The 22575-nt window shown below is 47.2% G+C and overlaps 1 long non-coding RNA gene across 1 annotated transcript; it reads right to left on the bottom strand.

The window, feature by feature from the left end:
• Nucleotides 1-17621: 17621 nt before the first annotated feature.
• On the bottom strand, nucleotides 17622-21844 carry LOC144157775 (uncharacterized). The gene is made up of 2 exons (XR_013319856.1): nucleotides 21666-21844; nucleotides 17622-18237 (listed from the first exon to the last, which is right to left on the bottom strand). It is a non-coding gene; the product is annotated as an uncharacterized LOC144157775 (long non-coding RNA).
• Between the last annotated feature and the right edge of the window lie 731 nt (nucleotides 21845-22575).

Below are 22575 nucleotides of genomic sequence, written 5' to 3'. Positions count from 1 at the left end.
GAGGTCGTTTACAGCTAGGCTTTCCGACCACCTTAACAGGGTGGATTTGCGCGCATTTTTTCCTAAGTAGTTTTTTTGTTGTCACTGCAGTCGTCTGGAAGCAGATTTAGTCTGACTCCCTACGAATACGACTCTTGTACCGTTCAAACAGCCCGCAGTATCGCAATTCTTTCATCGTGCGGAGGAGCAGCCAGCTGTGTTGATATGGCCCATGGGTAACATAATGTTCATGTAAAATTATATATTTTTTTGGTCAATGGTAGAAGTTGTGTTTGGCTAGAGCAGGAGACCTAGGGTAGCGTCCTGCAGGCAACAGCCGACTCGGTGCTCTGCTTCTTTGAAGCGTCGACCAATTGGACCCCTAAGAAACTCAGAAACTCTGTATCACCGGCACACACTCAAACAAGTGCCCATCCATGGGGCGCACGGTGCCTAAACCTGTGTTCACACCAGAGACGGTGTCTTCTTTGAAAGGTTCTCCGAGAGTTTGCTGCAGATTTAGGTGCCGTGTGGCACACAAAGCACCAAAATGTGCGTGCAGGCTAACAGCTGCTTCTTTGTCCTTATGCCAGACTGGTTCGCTAGATGAGGTAATTATTGCATAATCACAATTTTATTAAAACTAAAATGCTGAGCATTCAAATTCAGAAGCTTCTAGATGGAGTAAATACAATTAAGCACAAATAGCAACACGTGGGCAGCACTAAACCTTTAAGGAAGAGAGAAAAGTTGGACAAAAGTGACCATTGCAAGCTTTTGGAGTACCAATAAGCCCAATAAGCGCCTTTTATGTCACATTTGGTGTGTACGTCATTTTACAATTGGGTAAAGAGTATGTTACCATTCTAGATTGCTGTCATATGTTCCCATGCGTATTCAAAATAGGGCCTCTAAGCCCTGCAAACTCGAGCCTGTGTAATGTGCACGGGCGCGTACCAGCGCACAATGCACTGTTGGCTATTATATAATAGCTAATGGTGCACTGAAGTTAGCATATTTTTGCAGGATAAAATTTAGGGAATATTGTAGCACCCGAGCAATCTCAGATTAACACGGGAAATACCAGCAGCACGAGACAGGAACGGATGCACATACACTTTCCTGTGTGGTTTCATGAATTGTGAATGAATGGTAAAACGGGACTGGTGGGGATTTTTGAAGCATTGTCCTGAAACAAACGCCAAGGGAAGGACATGCAAACCTAAAATATTGTATGCGGAAACTTCTGCATAGAGCATGCTTTTTATGAGATTCAAACATCAGGTAGCCAACGTTATAAAATATGCTCACCACAAGCGGAAAGTTTTTGTTTAAGTATTAATTTCAATTTAATGCATATCCTTGAAGTAAGAAGGCACAGATAAGACACATGGGGGTGAATGCTGGAGTCCACTGCATTGCTAGTGCCCAAATGCGTGTGTGCAAATGCCGCGAGCAAACGTGGGAGTTTCAGCGTATCAGGAATGGTACGGTGATGCCGCAGCAGCAAACGTCATTGCTTGCCGTTTGCGCATGTATTTTCAACACTTCCTGCCATGGCAGTGCCTACCAAGCACTTTTTGCCAGGGGCGACATAAGGGGGTAAGGCTTGGAGACCAAATCTGCCTCGGTGAGGTCAAGGTAACCAAAATAGGACCTTTCTTTTTCGATTTAGCTTAGAATTTGCGATGGGAAACCAGCAGGTAATAAGAACAGATTTTTAGAGCATGGCGACAATTCAATGAAGTCGGGCCCCAGATCACTGTGGGTGCCTAAAAATGAACGTTTAAGCAATATAAAGAAGATGACAAGGAAATTTCGGGGAAAATGCCCGCTTTAATTGCTTATTCGTTACCAAAATGACACTGTTTGCTACTGAACAAAGACAGGTGAGCTACGAAACACACAATTTCTTGGTTCAAAGAAAACGGTATAGAGTTCAGCTTGAAGTGTAATTTGAGTTAAGCGTTGTCTTTTATGTTTTGTTTATTATTCACTGTAACTGCGCTGGGTAATCGCTTTTACAGCTATATTCCGTACAGAATAATCAACAGTGTGCGGGATTAAGCTCTTCTTAGCTACCATTTTCCTTGCGCATTGCGACCTTAAATGGAATTGTACTCCCGACAACCAAGGAAGCGATCATTTCATTGTTCAGTCTACCTACGGCTGCACTCTGCACCTGCTGAAGTGCTGCTGCAGACTCACATAACAATTTTGCCAGCCTTTAAGTTTGCGTGTAAAAAAAACAGGTTCCCCCTATTATAAATACGCCGGTTCAGGATTGACATGATCACCTACATTATGTTAAAGCCCACAAGTTGCCCATCCACTTGCCATTCCTTCGCGAACTGTGGACACTCGTCTTCCATATCTTTGGACGGCTTACCAGGGGCTTTGGAAATGCTGGTGCCGTCAAAAGCACAATCATTGTGTTTGGCTATGCCTGGCTCAGCTCCTCGCAACTATTTAGATATATGTGGCTGCTGAACTGGCTCGTATGCAGTGGAGTCAGTCTGCGACAGCCTGAGTGGTGACCTTAGAAAGCGGCACACCGGGGTCATTCTTCACCACATGAATAATTCTCCTCATTCGAAATAAATCAGCTGCAATTCTCTTGCTACCCTACCACATAAATTTCCTAGTACAAAAGAACCGCGCCTCGCCCGTCTGAGAGCTCTTAACTAGCCCAGGGCCCGCATGAGCCCTTTTACCATAGTTTGGCCACCCCTCTGCACCGCTGAGGTCCTCGCAGCCGTTCCCTCGATTCGCCAAAACTCAGCGCCCGGTTAGGATGGAACCACTAGCAAGCTCCTTCGATATTTGGACGATCAGTCAATAGAGGTCCTAACAAAATTGTATAATGTTCATTCGGAGTCTGGGAGTCAGAATGGAAGCATGCTAGAATCTCCTTCATCCCTAAGCCGGCTAGACCGCTGGATCTTGCACTGCTTGGGCCCATTGGAATCACATCGTGTGCAGGCAAGGTCCTCGTGCAAATTTCACAGGCTGGTGATACCCAATATTTAGAATAAGGAGCACTACCCACCCCCAGTGTTCTGATTTCGAGCTGGCCTTTCACCCTGGACGTCTTGCTGCAGCTCAAGCATGATCTTTCCCCTACTGCCGAATCTTCCGCTGTCCCAGCGCTAGACCTCCTTTGTAGGGTCCCCCACCATGCCATCATTCGCCACGTGGCTGCTCTATATTATGATGCACGCACCTGCAAGTAGGTACTGGCTTTTCTGGGTAATCGCACAGCCATCATTCATACTAATTACTTGTGATCAAACGTCATTTCGCCCCCCTGCGTAGGCACCCCACAAGGAGCAATTCTCTCATCACTACTCTTCAATATCGCTATGATAAACCTCCCCCTCTTTTTGCTAACATTCCCACGCTTTCGCCACAGTTTGTACGCCCACGACGTCACACCATGGGTTTCTGGCGGCAGAGCGCGCACATTGAAACCACCATGTAGCAGGGAGCAGATTGTGTCGCTGCCTAAGCTGCGCGTAAGTTTGGGTTTACTATTTCAACCGAAAAAGAAGAGGCACTTATTTTGTCCGACATCCACCAACGTGTCCCAGCGGACCAGGACATTACCATCGGGTTGGATGGCCACTCTGTTCACCAAGTACCATGCCTGAAATCCTGGGACTCAATATTTAACAGAACCATGCCAATACCACTGTTTTCGCGCACGACACATACCAAAGCAATAATGCCATCGACCTCCTCCGCCACATCATCACCCGTCACGAAGGGCTCGAAGAGGCAGAGTGATTTCGGCTGATACAGGCTTTCATCATAAGTCGCATCACTGACTCTCCAGCTGATTTATCACCTTGCATGAACTCAAAGAGGTGGACTACCTAATTTGTAAGGTGTACAAGACGGGGCGAAGTATTCTGCAGAGCGCTGCCACCGGTCGTGTAGAATCGCTTGGTGTCTACAACACCGCAGCTGAGCGCGTGGAAGGCAATCTTGTTCTTCACCACGCCCATCTTCCAATCATAACAACAGCTCAATCTCTCGTCCGGAAACTTCCACTCACCATCCTGTTTGCTGGAAAAGCCTTTCTTCCCTCCATGACCTATTCATCGTCCAGTTCAATCCGCAAGACATGCACACTACGCACAATAGAGCCCTCTGGGAGCAGCGTGCGTGATCTCTTGCGCAGCGATACCGCGCACATCCGACAACAGTTTGTGTTGATGCGGATAGCAACAGGCACTAGGATGTCTACATGGTTGCAATAATGAACGGTCCCAACAATTCCGCTCTTGGTACCCTCACCTTTGCACTTCTCCTCCCGCGACTGTGGAAGGTGCTGCTATTGCTCTCGCTGTAGCACTCCACCCTTTCCCTGCCATCCGGTTCAATGACATGCCATTCGAAACTTTGCCTGGCGTCGTATTCCTGCCCCTCCCCGATCCCCAACACCCTTCAAAATGGCCCTGACTCCCCACCGAGCTTGGGTGAACCCCTGCCGAAACGCATATGGGAAGGAGTCAGGCAGCACACAGAGCAGCTGGAGAGCCAACCTTCCAAGACGTTTATAGCCTCAATCTTTTTCATACAGCCATGTCAGCTCGAGAACCGCTCATTTTCTTTCATTAGAGTACGTTTAGTTAACGCTTTTACCGCCGTCCATGCCCCCTGCACGCATGGTGCTCTCTCACAGCCAAGACTGCCAAATGCGCTTAATGCGGCCGCACACCCCTCCTTGCCTCTCCTGACTGTACCACCTGTACTCCACTATGGTCTGCTCACCCCCCTTACCCGCTTGTTGGGCAGTCCAAACCACTGACCGCCTTTCCTGCAAATGCTCCCAGAACACAATTCCTACATATTGACATGGTGGGCACTGGGTGAGGGCATTGGACTGCTCAAATTCGGCGGTGCCAGAAGGCATCGTCACTCGGGGAGCCAGACACCAGGGACGTCCTCCCTCAGTCACCCCCCCGACCAGAATTAGCCTTTAGGGAATAAAAGTTCTCTTTCTCTCTAGCTCTCCTTCAAAGAAGATTCTCACTCTACCTTTTCTGGTGTTGGCAAGGCATTACGGTAGGGATCATTGATGAAGTCGGCCATAGTGGCGAGCCTAATGCTATGGCTGGACTTGGGGTGCGGAAAAAAATTGGTCCGCACGGGTAGGGCTGGATTGTGCGTAACGTGCATGCGAAAGTGGATGCGCAGCAGTGCTCTTGTAAACCACTTAAAATTGTAATGGAGGAGGGTATGAAACGTCTCTCGTCATCTCGGCGGGCTTGTCTCTTGCACTCGGCTAGTATCACTGGATAAATGTACAGCGTAACGGCACTTTAAGCTCCTGTAGATCCGTGCTTCCACCATAATCATTGGTTAGTTAGGATTGATTGGTTGGTTGTAGGGTTTAATGCACCGACGCAACGCAGGTGATGAGGCGCGCCGTAGTGGAGGGCTGCGGATCAATTTTGACCACCTGGGGATATTTAACGTGCGCCTAAATCTTGTACACACCGTAATTTTTGCTTTTCGCCTCCACCAGAAAAGCGGCCGCCACGGTTAGTTTGCATTGCACGACATTTGTTCACACTCTCACGGTTCATGGGCGTCACCATTTTTTTTGTTGATGCGCTTTAGTCGGTCAACTCTGGTAGCCATAGCTTGTCCTCCCTGCTGTACGTATGCGCGCGGATGACATCCTTCCGAATTCTAATCGAAGTTAACGCGTATAAAAGCATTTCAGCGACGACAGTGTGTCTAAAGAAGCGGCAAATGACTGGTCCTGCCGAGCTCGACGCGTGCGGTCAGCGCCTCGTGCAAGAACTGTGCTGTTTGATGACACTTGGCTTTAAAGTCTTCAAAGATAATCTGCAACCATATTCTTTACAATGAACACAAGGCTTGGGGGGAGAGAGGGATAATGTTCACAGGTACCTTATCATCCATAACGCGGCTTAGATGGCCGTGTTGCAGTTTCCCCTAACGAATTCTGAGCTCTATGCTGCATGCCTGATTAGGCTCATTCATGTGCTCAGAGTCCAAGTTTTCGTTACGGGGATCGTTTTTGCCTACAGAAATGAAGCGGGGGGGGGGGGGGAGGGGAGGGTAGAGGCATACAGTTTTGCTGTAAAAAGCAAGGCCCCTTTCTTGAGACAAGTACGGTTAAAACGCAAAGCTTTCTCCGATGCAACCTTTTTTAACGCCTAAGTAATCGTCATCGCCAATCCTGTGCACTTCCAAACTATATTCTGCCTATTACGAAAGCTGTGGTAGGTGTGCAAAGACAGTTCATTGTTATGTGTTGTGGTGTATGGTTGTGTACCCTTTATGACGCCTATTGTCTAAAGTTGGCTTTCCTGCACTGTGTTTTGCGAGGTCGTAAGCGCCATGAGTGAGCCAAAGAAAGTTGTGAAACCCATTGCGTAAAGCTGGCTTTACTGCAGTTCGTGAAATGGTGGCTTTCCTGGAGTGCGTTTTTTCAAGGACATCGATTCTATCACTGATTCACAAAGGATTCGCTTTAGAAATGGGCATAAAAGAAAGGCAATATAGTCTAAATGTGTTAGTGACAACACCGCAGTTTCTAAGCTATCCAGTGGCAACTGGGACTTGCCTCACTGCCAATAACCAGACGAGGGAGTTTGCAAAGAACATGATCAAAATATATATTCTTCAACAAACACACGCATGGTAGCCAATTACAACTTAACGCTAAACAACCTATGAGATACTTAACCGTAAGGCATATCAAACCAAAAAAAACGCATTGAAAGGTGATTCAGCCATGACTGCCGGGCATTGTGGTTTCAGGGGAAAATGCGAGGCGAGTTGTCGCGGGACTACAATGACATCCTCGCACGTGCTCCAACTTCGACGAGGAATACGCACCCTTTTCCTCTTAGAGAACGGCCTCCTCGGCACCCCTCACGATCGGGCGCCCTGTCGCAGTGGGCAGGAGGAAACCGGCCACTGCCCGTCGCAGGTGGGCTGGATGCTGCGGGTCATCCCACGGGTGGAGTACGTGAACGTTGTGAGACTTCACGAGTCAGGAGTCGCACTTCGGCTCCAGGATGCCAAGGCGCCGGGGGTGCCCCTCTGAAGCTCGCGTCCCCAAATCCCGACGACCTTAGAGTCTTCTACAGGCCCGTCGCCTTCCTCGTTCCTGCTCTTTCCACTGCTCCCGGCGTTCTCCTCCCTAGCCAGCCTGATCTCACCAAGTCGTTGCTTGTGGCGCCTCTCATTGGTCCGCGTCACTCCTTCGTATGTTTAGAGGCTTCTTTCTGAGACTGTTCTACTGAGACTGAGTGCACAAAATGTGGCGGCACGAGGTCTTCCTTTGATGGGAGCAGTATGAGAGCCCACTGAGAGCTAGGCCAAGCTGGCAAAGCTGGAGAATAAATTTACCACCATGCGACGGTGCTCCAACTCCACGGCGAAATGTTTAGGCATGCTAACTCCCATTTTCCTGGGCCGCTATGGGAACATTGCTATATACAAAGCCTGTCGTGGTTTAAATGAAAACAGGATACAAAGCGCTTCTTTTTTTAGTATGAACGTGGATAGTCTCTGAGGTGGCGCTGCGCCTACCAAAGTGTGTTTGTAGAGTATATATCGCAGCCTTAACGTCATCATCATCATCAGCATCAGCCATTATACAGCCACTGAAGGTCAAAGGCCTCTCCCATACATCTTCAATTATCCCGGTATTGTGGTTACTGGACGAATTCATTCCCGCATACTTGATCTCATCTGCCCTTCTAAGCTACTGCCGCTCCCTACCAGGCTTGCCTTCTATAGGGATCCACTCTATTACCCTTAAAGGGGTCCTGAAATACCTTGCGCCGATGCATGGATGTACATGTAACCAAATAGGACAATGTATTAGCAATCTCCTCCCGCAAGAATTTTGTTGCAGCGAAGAGTATTAGCTGAGAAATTGTAAATCAAAAACCCCGCATTATCGCCGCGCCGCGTTTCCCCCTCCTTTCGCTGTTGACGGCGCGCGAGCCTTCCCTCCCGTGATGCTGCGCGCTTCAGCGGTGACGTACTTCCGCTATGGCTCTCCGCATACTGCCGTCTGCTACAGGCAAGCTTTGTTGACCCCATGAATCCCGCACTCCGCTCAAGACTGGAAAAGCGAACGGAAAATCTGGCCGCATTTGTGCGGCGGCATGGCCTTGCCCTTTCGCGGTGTGCGTTGCTGCAGGGCAGCCCGTGACTTTTAATCGGCGGCGAACTGGCAGCCGCTCGGGATGGATCGTGCGCTCGGTCCCGTTCATGCACCGCTCACTGTTTATCCATAAAGCGCCGTATCAGATGTGGCCCCGCTGGTGCCGGATCTTATTTTCCGGTGGTGGTAATTCCTGCTGGCGGCATGTGAAGAAGTCCTTTCAAACCAATAAAGAACCCGTGCACAAAACGCTTCAATCATGTGACCAGTGCAAGGGACACTGAAGTGATATGTAAACATTGCGGGATTACTAGCGCAAATTGTAGCCCGGAGTCCCCAGGCCATGTTTCGACCACTCTGGGCGCGTTTACGCGATTTTATTTAGTAGAAAAATTAATTCGAAAATGCTGTCCTCCTCTCTTTACGCTCGCCCATTTTCTGTGGCGTTTTCGTGTGACGTCAGGAGGTGCCGAGCTCGCAATTGGCTGCGCTACTGCACGGCTCCCCGGCCTTCAGACAGAGTCAGTCGGCCCAGCGTTTCATCCGCCGGCCGCCGACGGGTCGTCGCAATTCGTTCGCTCAGTTGAAACGAAGCCAGGACACGTTTATGAATGGAAGAATGTGCCTTTCTTTACTTGGTTAGTTTGTACACTGTATCTAGCTCCAAGTCAAGGTCGCTTCACACAACCACTGCACAAGCGCACATGCGACGCTTCGCGACTGGTACGCCAGTAGGAAAATATAAGGCCTCTTGAAGGCGGGAGAAGAGTCAGCGAAGTTAATATAGGTACTAAGGAAATAAAATCAACTGATATTTTTGCCGTACAGCGCAAAACTAGGGTGCGGGAAGCACTTTTTTGCGCTGGGCGAACAAGCACAGCGGTCAGCAGCACGACTACGCATCTGCGAACGCTTTTCCACTGGTCGGCGACTTTGGCTAGTTTCGGTTTCCGAAATTGTGGCGATCCTAGCGGCACGGTGCTGCGGCGTGACCCTTCCCTTTCCCTCGGCGTTTCTTTCTTTCCACACAGTCAACGCTTCCTTGCCTCCTCACGCATGCGCAACAGCTCACCGGCGCCAATATTTTTTTTTTCTTTCTCTCGGCGCGCACGGCGGGCCAGTTCGGTGCGTGCGCGAGCGAGCCGGCGTGCGAAGGGTTGCGCGCGTTGGCTAAACGCCTCCACGGGCTGAAAGTTTCGCTGAATTATGAAATACATTCGAATGTATTCTAAATATGGGGTAGCGGAGGAAGGAGCGTTACCACTCCTGCGCAGCTCTGTGGTGCAGCAACACAGGGCGGTAAAGTTCGGCCAAGTTTCTCGCCTTCTCCAAAGACGACAGGTAAGCAAATTAGCTTTGTACAAGTTATAGTGAATTCCTTAAAAGCCGACCGATTGCACTCTTCTGTTTTCAAATTAATTCGCGCATGTAACGTGAAGTTAATGAGACATGTCACTCGTCTTGGAGTGGAGTTTTGGTAGAAGTAAACGCGTCTTTGGCACGCACACTCGTGCTCGCCAGACTAATTTGTGGTGGCATTGCCGTCTTTTGATTGCCTTAGTAACTGCTGGAATGTCGATTCAGTATACTTATCAAGGTATTTTTTGTTGTGTCGTGCAGCAAGTATGAGTCTAGGTTTGGGCCCCAAGTCGAGGACGGTTTGCGACTTCATTGGACGTTTCCTCCAGTGACTCTCCTCAATCCATCCAATGCCATCACGACGCACCTGCTCACAAAGAAGGCAAGCTCAACTGTACGCGCTTCTTGCCTTTCACGGCGTACCTACTACCACAGCGATTGGTGGCATGGAGGGGCTGCGCCCTAAGCATTTTTTCCTCTGCCGTCTTGCTCCAAAACGTATATTTGCGGCGAAACTACTGCCAAGCGTTGCTTCAAGCTCCGAAAAATCTGGTGTAACACCGCGGTGTTCAATGGAAGTCGATTTTCACATAAAGCAGGGGAATGCCGAACCGAAATACATGCGTTGTCCGCAGCCGCCATTGCAAGCGTTTCGCTCATTAAAAAACAAATAAATAAAATGAAGTAGCATTGCCGGCTTTGCTGTTCAATATAAACTGCGCGCCCGCGCCTTGTCATCTTATCGCGAGTGGGTTTGGTCGGTTTGGTGTTCCCCATAGTTCTGAAGTTAGAATGGTCATGCTGTATCGGACAGGATGAGATAAGAGGCGCTGCCCGAGCTACAGGGTAGCTTGTAACAACCTGGCCGATATCTGCGGCTTACAATATAGGAAAGCTTTTATTTCTGGGTGTCTTCTCCCCCCCCCCCCCCCCCCCCCGCCGTTCCTCCCACCCGCGGTACGCAGACTGTTCATTCGCGCGCCATTAAAAGAAAAGATGGGTGCGTTCGATTTGTGTTCTGTGTTCTACGACGTGCACATGGTTGCGCATTGTTTTTGTGCGTAGATATAATCCAGCAATGAGTGTCTACAGTGCGGTCATTGTGTTGCAACAGTTTTCTATGGCTGCATTTTGTTGGCGTGAACATGATTTCTCCGAAGTGTATGCAGGTTAAAGGGCTGTTCAACGCTTTCTTTCAGAGTTTGCGTTAACTCACCCGAAAGGCAGGGCTTAAAGCATACGTGTGCGTGCTTTCGTTTAATATATAGGTTCCCAATTATTGTGTCTCTGAACTGAAACGATTTTTTTAATGTTTAAGGAACATTCCTTTCTCGAGGTGAGCCCAAGAAATAAGTATACACTGAGTGGAACTTTCAAGTTCTTTTCTTCTGCCGCCGAGGTGTGCGCGAAAAAAAAAAATCTCTGTACGGATTAGAACTTTCGGAGTTCTTCTTTCGTAATCAAGTATTGTGTACCTAAATGTGTATTCATGGCTGTAACTTTTGCGCAACTTTAGACGGAGGCAGATACAAAAAGGTACACGAAGACCTGTATCTGTCTCCGCCTAAAGTTACGCAGAAGTTAGAGCCATGAATTCAGAATACCAACTAGCCCGCCTAACCGTGTTATTGTAAATGTGTATCTAGCACGTTTTTTTTCCTATTGTACAATATTGTATCCCTAAATTTGCATTAGTGATATTTTTGCTTAGTCTTATACTGTGTACAAAAAATGCATGTGAAATATATGATTGTAGTACATGTGTTTTCATGACTTCGAATCAAAGACGTCCTCATATGAATTTTGAATAAACGCAAAGCAAAAAGAATGCTTGTGTAACACTCCAATTAATATCGCCACAAAGACAACAATTCGACACCAGAAAACATACTATAACCTACATGTTTTCTTCGTTCAATTATTAAACACGTTACTTCACACATAACAAACGACGGGCAGCGGCCATTTGGAGACATCGCCGCCGCTCGTCCAACTTTCGCGCCTAGTGTCATTGCCGAGCGGCCCACGAGGCAGCAACCGGCGGCAGGCGCGGAAGTTGGGCCAGCGTCGGTTTCAAGGGCCGGCGCGCGGCAGCCCGGCCTGGCTGCCACGGGAAAAATGACGTCAGCAGCGTCCGCTACGTCACCAACCTCCTTTCTCCCCTCGCCACTCGTTGCCACGACGATAAGTACAACGTTTTTCAGACGCCACGTACTACTAGGGGAGGATTTGGCGCTGTTGTTGCGAATTACGCGGGACCACGGTGGATGCTAAAGAGGCCGCCCCGTGGCTTTTCCGTCTACGAAATGCAATTGCTAGACGTGAGCTATTGTGGAAACTCGGGGTACGCTTACTGCACGAGCGCAATACAACAAATAGTCACCTAAGCTGCTTGCAATGCCAAAACTAAATAAAAGACTAAATGTGTTGCACAATATATACCTTATATTACCAAGGTCCGCTGTGCCGGCCTCGTGGCCTAGTAGTCTGGGGCGCTAGGTGTGTTGTCGCAAGTGTTTTCCAAGTCACGAGTTAGAGTCCCCGCGGGAACGTGCTTTTTTTTTTCTAAGTTAACTTTTTCGTTTTCTGCCGATGTTTTCTACATTGAGTTCACCTTTTTTTTGGGCCGCAACGTTCATTGCTCCACGAACTGGTTCACAGAACGCGCGCAGGCTGGCACTGGCGCGCTAGCGAGTTCTCGTTGGTGTGCTGTTGCCATAAGCACCGACTGCTTGCGGGCAGTGGGCACAGGCCAGAATGAACAGACCCTTGGCCTGGTGCGAACATGCTTTTTACGGTACAGGCATGAGTGAGGCAAGCTCCAAATATGGGGGAAAAGCGCATGACATTTGGGCGTCTGCGGGTACGCGGAGGGCGTCCATGCACTGCGTAGGCCTCGGCTAGTGAATGCTACGATTCCAAGCCGTCCTGGGAGGCTTATCTTTATGCATTTTCACAGCTGACAACATGGCATAAGCGCGGTACGATGATTACTGAGTTATTGAGAATGCCCATCGAACAACGCCACCAGTTGTGTTTTACAGAACCGAAACCGAAACCGAAACCGAAACTTGTTTGGTTGCTCACCTTGGGCATCGTCCAATCATGGTGCCCGCTCCTCCTAACGTCACAGCTTTAGTTGGTGCGGCCGCCGCAAACCGCGCATGGTAGTTTTTCTTCTTTCGCGCTTTGTAAAATAATTACCGATTTGTCAACCGGATAAACGATGAAAAGTGTGCTAATTTAAGCCAGTCTACGCAGTCCAAGCAAAAACGGAGCTTGACAAATTCACTTCAGTGTCCCTTTAAGCTTGGGGCGATTCGTGGTGGAGAGCGGCAACGTTGGCAAAACATGCTCAAGCGCGGCTCTGAGCTCTCTAGTGCTGGAGCGAACGCCATTTTTTTGACAATCTCAAACATCGGTTGCCTTGGCAACAAGGCACAAACCTCCCCATAAGTCAGTTACGGTTGCGTGATCCCGGTTAAGCTAGGGGCCCCACCTCGCGACATGTGGGCACTGCAGGCGTATCACTCACTCCCATTGGGAAGTCTGAGATGCGTTTGGCATTACAGGAGGCGTTGGTGTGTGTGTTGTGGACGCCTTTGTTTTGCGATGAAATTCGACGTTGTGCTTCTACGGGTGGATAGTGCTTCCCATGGTCTGGATTATCTTTCTCGAGCGACGTACGACTCAGCCTCGCATGGGGTATGAGCAGTGTGCGTGGCTAAAAGCCATCTCGGCTTGCGCGCCAGAGTTAAGTGACTTGCTGTTCGTCCCCGCAAACCGCGCGCGAGGTGAGTGCCGAATTTACGACGGGCAGGAGGAGGCAACCTATCGTCTGTGAATCGCGTTTGAGACTTGCAACGCATGTTGTGACGTTGTGTTGGTTCGAAACGCATCTCTGGATTGTTTTGAAGTGGAATAAAATGTATCCGTCAAACCCGGGCATTCGGCTCAGGGCGTTCTCTGCGATTGCACGAAAGAAGCGCCACGGGGCTTCAACGCTTTCTTTACGGAACGTACTCAGGTAAGAGAATATCCATGTCGTGTAATGGCCGTGTTGCATTCAATACGAACGGTTAAGCATTTGTTTACACTTGTTTAGTTTGTCGTAAAATGTCCAAGCACTCCGACACTCCGCTGGCAGATCAGCCAGCGAGCCGACGCTGAGCAGACGACTCATCTCTTTGCCGGAAGTGCGTGAAATAGCCGCCCAATAGCAGGATGTCTAGCTCATGACGAACATCTGGGAATCGATGATGTAGACATGTGAAGATGGCGGCGTCCAAAAACACGAAGGAAAGGGCGATGAAAAAGCGACAAACTTTGCAACAAAAGTGTGAGATTTCCGCTGCGCGTAAAAGAGTAATACTTGGCCCAGATGACCTTGACGACCCAATCTAACGATTGTGCTACTTCATTTAGTGTGCTCAAAACGCCTTTGAGGGCCCCTTTAATGACCAACGGTTATCTAGCCTTCGCATTACATGTCCTACCCATGCCCATTTCTTCCTTTGTTTTAGTAATATATGCTTTACACGCGTTTGTTCCCTGACCTTCTCTCCTCTATTCTCCTCCCTTAATGTTACACGTATCATCTTCTGTTTCATTGTTGGCTGAGTCGTAGTCAATTTAATTTGAACCCTCTTAGTGAGCCTCCAAGTTTCTGCCCTGTATGTGAGTAGCGGTAGTATGCAGGGGTCCTACACTTTCTTCTTCAGGGACAACGATAGGCTGCCATTCATTATATGAGAACGCCTACCGAATGCACTACAACCAGTTCTTATCCTTGTAATTATCTCTGCCTCATAGTTGGGATCCAGGGTCACAACTTGGCCTAACTAGAGATATTCGTTTACCACTTCCACTGCTTCGCTAAGCAATCGCAAACCGCTGTGCTATGCCTAGGTGATTGAGCATTACTTTAGTTTTCTCCGTATAAATTTTCAGGCCCACAGTTCTACTCTGCTTGTCCAGTGCGGTAAGCATGCTTTACAATTTGTCCCCCGAGCTACTTAGCAAGGCAACGTCAACGGGAAATCAGAGGTTAACGGTGTATTCTCCATTAACACTTACTCCCACCTGTTCTCAATCCAATGTTCTGTATACCTGTTGAAAACATGCTGTGAATATCACTGGAGAGACTGTGTCTCCTTGTCTGACGTTCTTCCTTTTCGGTATTTGACTGCTCTCCTTATGGAGGACAATGGTAGCTGTGGACACATTGCAGATAGCCTCTAGTATTCTGACGTAATGTTCGTCTACGCCCTCATTCCGTAATGCGTGAATGACTGCTGAGGCTTCGACTGAGTCAAATGCTTTCGCATAATAAATGAAGGCTATATATAGGGGTTCAGTTTACTGCGGGCATTTATCCTTCACCTGATTGGTCGTGTGAATATGGTCCATTCTTGAATAGGCTTTACGAAAAGGTGCTGGTTCATTAGATTGACTGAACTCTAACATTGCAGAAATGCTGTTAGCGATTACCTTGTTAGGTGCCTTGTAGACGACTGACAGTATGCTGATGGGCCTGTCATTTTTCAAACCTTTCATGTCACCTTTCTTATGGATTAGGATTATGTTCGCGCTCTTACAAGATTCCGGTACACTCGCGGTAATTAGGCATTGGGTAAGCCGGTTGGCCAGTTTTTCTGCTACAATTTGACCGCTATCCTTTAAGAGGACTGCGGTGATCTGATTCTCACCGAGTGTTTTGCCACCTTGCATTTCTTTAAAAGCCTTCTGGATGTCTATCCCCTCTGAACTACTTTTTCGTTCGGTATTATCCTCGATGCCGCGGTTACTGTACAGATCTCTACGGAACTCCTTGGCTATAATAACTATTTTATACCTATTCCTCATGCCATTGCCTTGCTCTCTTTAAGTGCATACATCTGATTTTTCCCCATGTCTAGATGTCTCTCCTATTAATACGCCAATTAACCGGTCAGAATGTATACGCATTCAAAATGTGATATGCCGTGATAGGCGTAGTTGCGTGTCCATTACATCGGCTCGAGCGCCACTGTCACCCAACCGAAGAATTTGGGTGTGAGAGCTGCGGTTGATGCGGCAGTTGGTTGCATAGGTTTTTATACTCGACCTCCGTCATTGCATCCGTGTGCTCTGTAATCATAGAAGTTTTAGCATAGCATCTAGCGTGCTTTTCACTAACGGAGGCGGGTACCTGTGTTATAGTTACTCCAGCTCTTTACCGAGTACACTAGCGCCCGGCGTAGTCCAGACAGACTTGCGCCTGGCGGTCATAACATTACCGCAAAAAACAGTTCACGTGTGTCTGCGCGTCAATGGGGGAGCTCAAGAGGTCCGCGCAACAGGCCCCTGTTCCTGAAGCCGTTTCCTAGCGGCTGCTGAAAGCTTTCAAATTTGGGGGAAATATAAAACTAAAAACGACGAAAACAATATTAGAATGCTAGTGGACGAACAGCAGAGAGAAGTATATTGCCTGAGGCAGTTGCCACCTGTAACAGAAAAATATTTCTTTACAAACAGGTTTTTTGGGCCTGCTTTAAGAGCGGCGGTAGTATCAAACCAAGAGTATAAAACACATAGAGTAATACCTCGTTAACTCAAAGTAGTAAAAACAGGGAAATATTTCGACGTAAGCGAATTTTTGAGATAAGCAAAGTTGCGCGAATTGTATGAAATATCGAGTTGTTTACAAAAAAGGCGATGCTACTTACCAGATCTTCAAAAGCAGCTCCCAATCTTGCGCTTGATAAAGGTTGGAAATGAAAAAAAAACACAGAAGAGATGTTAACCATCTCGGTTATTTCGCGCTACAATTTTACTTAGCAGAAAACGATTGCGTGATGGTGGTCTGCTTTGCAATCGCAATCGGTCCTAGTACGGAGTCCTCCAGCTGCTTGACGCCTGCGCTCCATACAATCTCCTTCATCACAAAGGCACCCGCGCTATCAGTTCGGTTTTTCCGCACGACACACCTCTATGTTCTAGTACACTGTACCTCTGGTGTCGCATGACGTGCCACAGGGTTGCTTGACGAAGCCTCTTGCTCAGACGTCACGTTCTAGGAAAACACCGGTTTTGTGGTAGGCGTGGCTAAACGAGAAAAAAATCGAGGGACTTCGGCGCGGCAGCTTCGCGCGAATCTTGTGAAACGTTCCGCGGCGGCAAAATTTCGTTCCACTCTCAGTCAAGGTACCGAGATACCCGCAGTTTGGCCTAAAAATACTTCGAAGTAAAATGCCACAAATACATCGGACGTATAGGAAATGATTTGGTGCTGGGGAAAATTTCGACTTAGCAGGTTTTTTTAGATATGCGAGTTCGAGTTAACAAGGTATTATTGTATACATGTTTTGTTTTGTAAGATGACACGTCCTCACACCGCTACAAAAAAGGATACCACTAGCAATCATCAATCCTGATCACAGTTCGCGGAAATTTTAAAGGCTTTTTTTGCATTGGTTCCACGCTTCCTGATGTGACAGGCTCTTGCTTGTACTAGCTGGTGTGTTTATGTATATATATTTCAACAGTGGAGCTGTTTAAGCCGACGTTATCTGTCCGTCTCCCCAGACAACCTCGCGGAACGATGACGTCACCTCGCGTTGCCTAGCAACGGCACGTTTCCGCCGAACATCTCTGGCGCCCGTTAAGCCGTGACGTCACTACGGAACACATTACGTAAAGGATTGTGTGCAGCAGTTATCGTACACAGAAAGTCCACCAGCTCTGCTGTTTTTCTCGCCTTGACCACTCGTGCAAGCTGGGCCAATTTTATATATAGCCACGAACCAGTAGTGTAGGTTTTGTGAAGTTGATGTAACTACCAGGTCTGCAGCATAAAAATATTTTATCCTGCATGAGCAATCTCTTGATGCGCTTCATCTACGGTGCTTTATTTCGAAGTTAAATTTAAACAGGCTCAGATTTTTTAGATGTGTTGACATTTCAATGGCGTGGGTGCGGTAATCAATCCAGGTTACCGCTTTTGGCGATAGAATTTTTAACCCGTCGAAGAACTTAGCTCCGAATGAGCCAGGCGCAGATGGATGCGTAAAGTGCTCCAATTTACACTCTTGTCACGGCTTAAAGTAACAGGGTAACACTAGCTCCCGCAGTTGAGCCACTATTGAAGCTTCTTTGTCATTTCTTTATTGGAGACAGGGTTTTCTTTTCAAGCACTCTTCTTTTAAGAAAAGCAACAATGGCATCATTTGATGCTTAAATATGTATTCTGCCTACTCGAAGGGTATACGTAAAGGGTTAAACGTGACTTTTGGAATAACAATAACGTGCGACCTCGATTGATACGGGAGAGATGTGCCAGCCATAGAGGTTGCACACACGCACGAAGTAGGGAGCTGGATTGTTTCCTCTGTCAGTGTCGGTCCGTGGGTGCTTCGTCGTAGGTAAAGAACTGAAAAACGTGTCACCACCTCAGTGCACCGAAAGTCACCCTTCGTTGTGCATAGCTTGCCTGGGCAGATGCATTTCACTTTAGGTAGCTTAGCAGGCCATCTTGTTTCATCCACATCGACTTCTTGTATAAACGTACATGTCGCACGAGCTCCTATGTCAATTTTCGATGAGTTCGGCGCACAGTTGCTATCGGGAGATGCTGGAGCTGGGGCTTCTGTTGGATAAAGAACGTAGCCAGTAGCGGGCGATACGTAGAGGACTGCAAGTGCCAGGATATGCATGTTGAAACGACGCCTTGATGCCGCTTTTGCTTTGTCTGAGGGGCCCTGCATACGAGGATAAAACAATGTCCGAGTTAGGATACTGTGCTTGTAGATGCTATGTTTACGTAGACACTTCCTATGCTTGATAATATTTTTCAAGTTATGCTATTAGAAAACAACCCTTTCTTATGATTACACCACTTGTCCCTCGAAATATTTGTTTTGAATTTTGGTTTTTTCATACGTAGCATTGTAGATTAGAATGACCTTCGAATGATGTTGTTCCGCCATGCCCATTGTCCTTATTCCTGTAGTTCTACCTTTGATTGTTGCTTTTACCGGCCATGGACTGTGTTTCTGTATTATAGTGGGTCATTTGTACACTCGTCACAAAGGTAAACCCGCCTTGCAAAAATCTTGTATTAAAATCACAGCATCTACAGAATAATAATAATTAGACAAATAATACAAAAAATTAAGGAAAACAAACAAATAAAAAGTAATAAATAAAGAAATAAGACAAATAAAAAGAGATAAATAACGAACAAAAATCAATAAAATGAAAGTGACTTTTGAGTGCTTTACCGTCAGAGCATGCTAAGATATTTAGGGGCGTATGTTGTGATGAAATGAACAGCCTCCCACATTTATAATATTATAGTGGGAGCGACGAGCGATCGGCATGTCAATGGCTTATCACGGTGTTCACCGGCAAAATAGGCGAGGGTACGCGTACGGCAATGGAACTATCTGTTGTGTGAGCGTCGTCAGCTCCGGTGTTCTTCGCAGGGGAACACATACACTGTTTTTCTTGTCTTGCAAGGCCGTTTCGCTACTGCCGTAGGTAGCTAAACAGCGTGGGGCACAAAGTCGTTCAGATGCAGGGGCAGGGGGTGTACCACCCTCAAGAAAACAGCGTAGCAGACTACGCTCATACAGCAGATATGCCTGGGCGGGTGAGCGTACTCTCTCCTAAATCGCTGCTGAAACCGTCATAAGGCGCTGATATGCTGGTCGGTCAACGCTACCGCCATATTATAAAAAGTTTCGAAGGCTGGGCAAGAAAGAATCATACACATGACAAAAATAATCAAGTTTTGTACTTTTTACCAAGCGCAAGAAAAACCGCTGATAATTTCCACTAAGATATTGCGTAGGGAACACACTAAGCAACACTTGTACAATATTGTCTCATTCAAGGCGGAAAGCAATGACAAACTGAAACCCACACACCCACCCAGATTCATAAAGAGAGGACACAATATAACCATAAATCCATAAGCGCTGTAATACAAGCTATGAAGGGAGTTAAAGTTAAAAGCCATCGAGAGTTTCGCGAAAGCTTATTTGGTGCACAACGTCGTGAAATCAACAGCAAATTGACTGCAATTAAGGAACGTTAAGGCTGAAAAGATTGGTTGGGCTTGGTGTTGTGGTTGGGAAAGGACCGTTGTGATAGGGATGGAAGCATCTGAATATAAAGAGGCAGCACAAAACAATAGTTATTTGAGTACTGGGCTATGGTTACGATGGTTACGCCGTACATATTTTTCATAAAAGTTTTGCCCTGTTCCACAAGAAGACTAATTCCAGATTTCACAGTAGCTATTACAAATTTTTCCCGGTAGATATACGCGATACCGGAATATTTAGAGGTAATAATCTCTAGAAATGTTTTGTCCACGTTCAAATTTCTTAGTGTAACAAAGCCGGAGCCACCTACAAATGAAACGTTTTTATGTCTTGGGCCAACATAGTTGCATATAGTTGCATTTATAATACTGCCATCGAGGAAGCCACTTATATCTAAGTATGAAAGCGGTAGGCAAGCATTAAATCTCACTTGAATATTGTGGCATGCACAGAACAAGTGGGTACTTACGCGCACTCCAAAATTATGATGTGATACATCTGTATCGATTTAAATGTCGAAAGATACTAGTCTTGTCCAGGTAAATATTTACAAGAAAATCTTATTGCACTATATATATAACTATTATGTTTCATATCACAGATGTTCACCAAAATGTTATATGCAAGAAATACAGTCAAATCCGTTCGTAACTTTACTGCGCAGAACAGAGTCGCCGGTAAGATGACAAACTGTAGACGTAATTTCCTATGGAAGGCCATAATGTATATTTGGAAGGGCAAAGGTCCTAGTGCAGGACGTGATGTGTGCCTGAACGTACGCCGAACTCGATACTGTCTCTGAGGCGTGCGGATATGAACTGGGTGCGCACAGAAATAAATGCCCAAATAAGAGGTAGAAATTACCAATATTTTTCATGATTTTGTCAGTGAGATACGAGTTTGCCCGTTATAGTACCCAATACTTTAGAATTTTTTTAAAAAATATAGTGCGATATGAACTGGAATCAAGGCAATGGTGTAGAATGCCATCAACGAGGTTTGGTTTAAAATAAATAATTTTCGAAAGCCACAGAAATTGGATGTAAAACTCATTTGACTCCAAAAATCAATGCAGTAGAAAATTATTATGGGTTCAAGAATTTTGCAGCCACTGCGGGAATGGATCTTCGGCCGCAATCGCGAGTTTGATGTGAATCATTTACCTGGTGATGAGAAACGACCTTGCCAGTTTTTCTTTCATTTGGTAAGTGACTCACGTCGTTACATTAATCGTCAATTCTATTCCAAATCGTCGAAAAGTACTGTGGTAATCTAAAATAATTTGATGAAAGGTTGTCACCTCCGGACGATCAAAACTATTGAAAAATGAAGGAAGCTCATACTAACGCGTAGGTCTTGAAGGTAGCCCACCTGTACGCCACCTTCAGGATTGTTACGGGGATATAAATCCGCTATTGCGTGCATTTGCTTCTTTTTTGCTGCCGCAATGACCTTTTTTCTCCATCGTAATTGCTCGAAAGGCAGAGAAGAATCAAATAAAAGAAGCAGAACGAAAGGACAGAACGCGCACTCTTAAAACCAGGCGCCCTCAGGTGCAACGTGTACCCTATCACATGCTCTCTGTTAAGCAGGCGGCGTGATTCCTCTCCCCACAGCAACAGCCAAGTAAGGCTTGGATTGCTAACTTACGGTCGTACCCGAGTGGGTAAGACTGATGACTCTAATTCCGTCCACCTACCGAATTCAATTTCGAATCCCACCAATACCGAACGTTGGAATCAACTAATTGCTATACACCTTCGCTATAAAAATTAACAATTGTTTGCAAGGGGATTTAGGAAAAATTATTTTAAATAGGCGAAGCACGCAAATGGCTAGAAATGTAGTAGCTAGAAACCAATTTTGATTTTGCGTTATCTCTGCTACAATGGGAAGATGGTACTGAAGGCCTTTCGAACTATGGCTGTATTTTTCGACAAAAAATATCTGCCTCCCATACAGAAATATGGTAATGATAGGGAGAGCAGTTGTTATTCACGGTAAGTACTAGGTTAGCAACACTTTTCAGAAAACCATCACTGTGCAATAACGACTGTCGTTGGCCTCAGTAGACTTGCCTTCTCCGTCCGGGTGCCGGCAGCGTCCTGCAATTAGGCAAAGTGGTGGCTTGGGCGCCACTGCTAATAATGTCCTTTGGCTCAGCGCAGCTCGTGGAATTGGGTCAATTCTCCGGATCCACACAATATGCGAACGAGATGAAAATACGTATTGTTATATATAACCCGTTATCACGAAACGTTACTTCGAACAGTAACAGTCACGGGGCTATCTTTTGAAGCACGGCCAGGTACCGTGCACCTCGTGATCCTGGCCCCGTGTGGTATTTTATCGCCAGCTGTTAAGAGAACCTTGTTTGGTGGACGGAATTGCTTTATTTTTCCCATTGTCTGGCTGGCTGACATATCTAGCCGATTCATAATTTTCCGCAGGGCATACTGCCCAGGCAGCACAGGACTGTTCGGCCTAAATCAAGTTGGTGTACTTTGGCCGGTGATTTTCTGTCCTGCCTTTTTCCGGCAGCCATTGTGGGCCCGTGTCCAAATGTGGGCCTTTTGGCTGTATACGGCCATACTGCCATCGCTGTCCAATGGCCAGTGTACTTCGGCCAGTCGACCTGCTTACGCTCATACAGCCAGATTCCAGCCGTAGGGCTCCGGCCTTTCTAAAGCCACCCGTGTATGGCGGAAGTGCGGCCAGCGGAGGACAGCCGAGATGCGGCCGTCGGACTCTAGCCGGACTAACGCGGCCGGAAATACGGCCGTGCTACGAGCATTGGAGTTCAGCCATAGTACGTTAATTGTACTGTGGTCGGTCACTGTATGTCGCGCAAGCAGACGACTCAGTCACGCTGTGCAGCAGCACAAACCGTGCATTTTGGGTCCAATGGAGCCACATCAAAGTGAGCCCGGGCGCAACCTCCGGCCGTCCAGCCTTCGGCGCAGCCTTGCTTAATTATCAGCGTCAGTT

Source organism: Haemaphysalis longicornis, unplaced genomic scaffold, assembly GCF_048455015.1.
Source record: "Haemaphysalis longicornis isolate Haplotype H1 unplaced genomic scaffold, Haemaphysalis longicornis Haplotype H1 scaffold_10, whole genome shotgun sequence".
NCBI lineage: Eukaryota > Metazoa > Arthropoda > Arachnida > Ixodida > Ixodidae > Haemaphysalis > Haemaphysalis longicornis.
The sequence above is the reverse complement of the archived record's forward strand: the minus strand, read 5'-3'. Positions and strand labels throughout refer to the sequence as shown.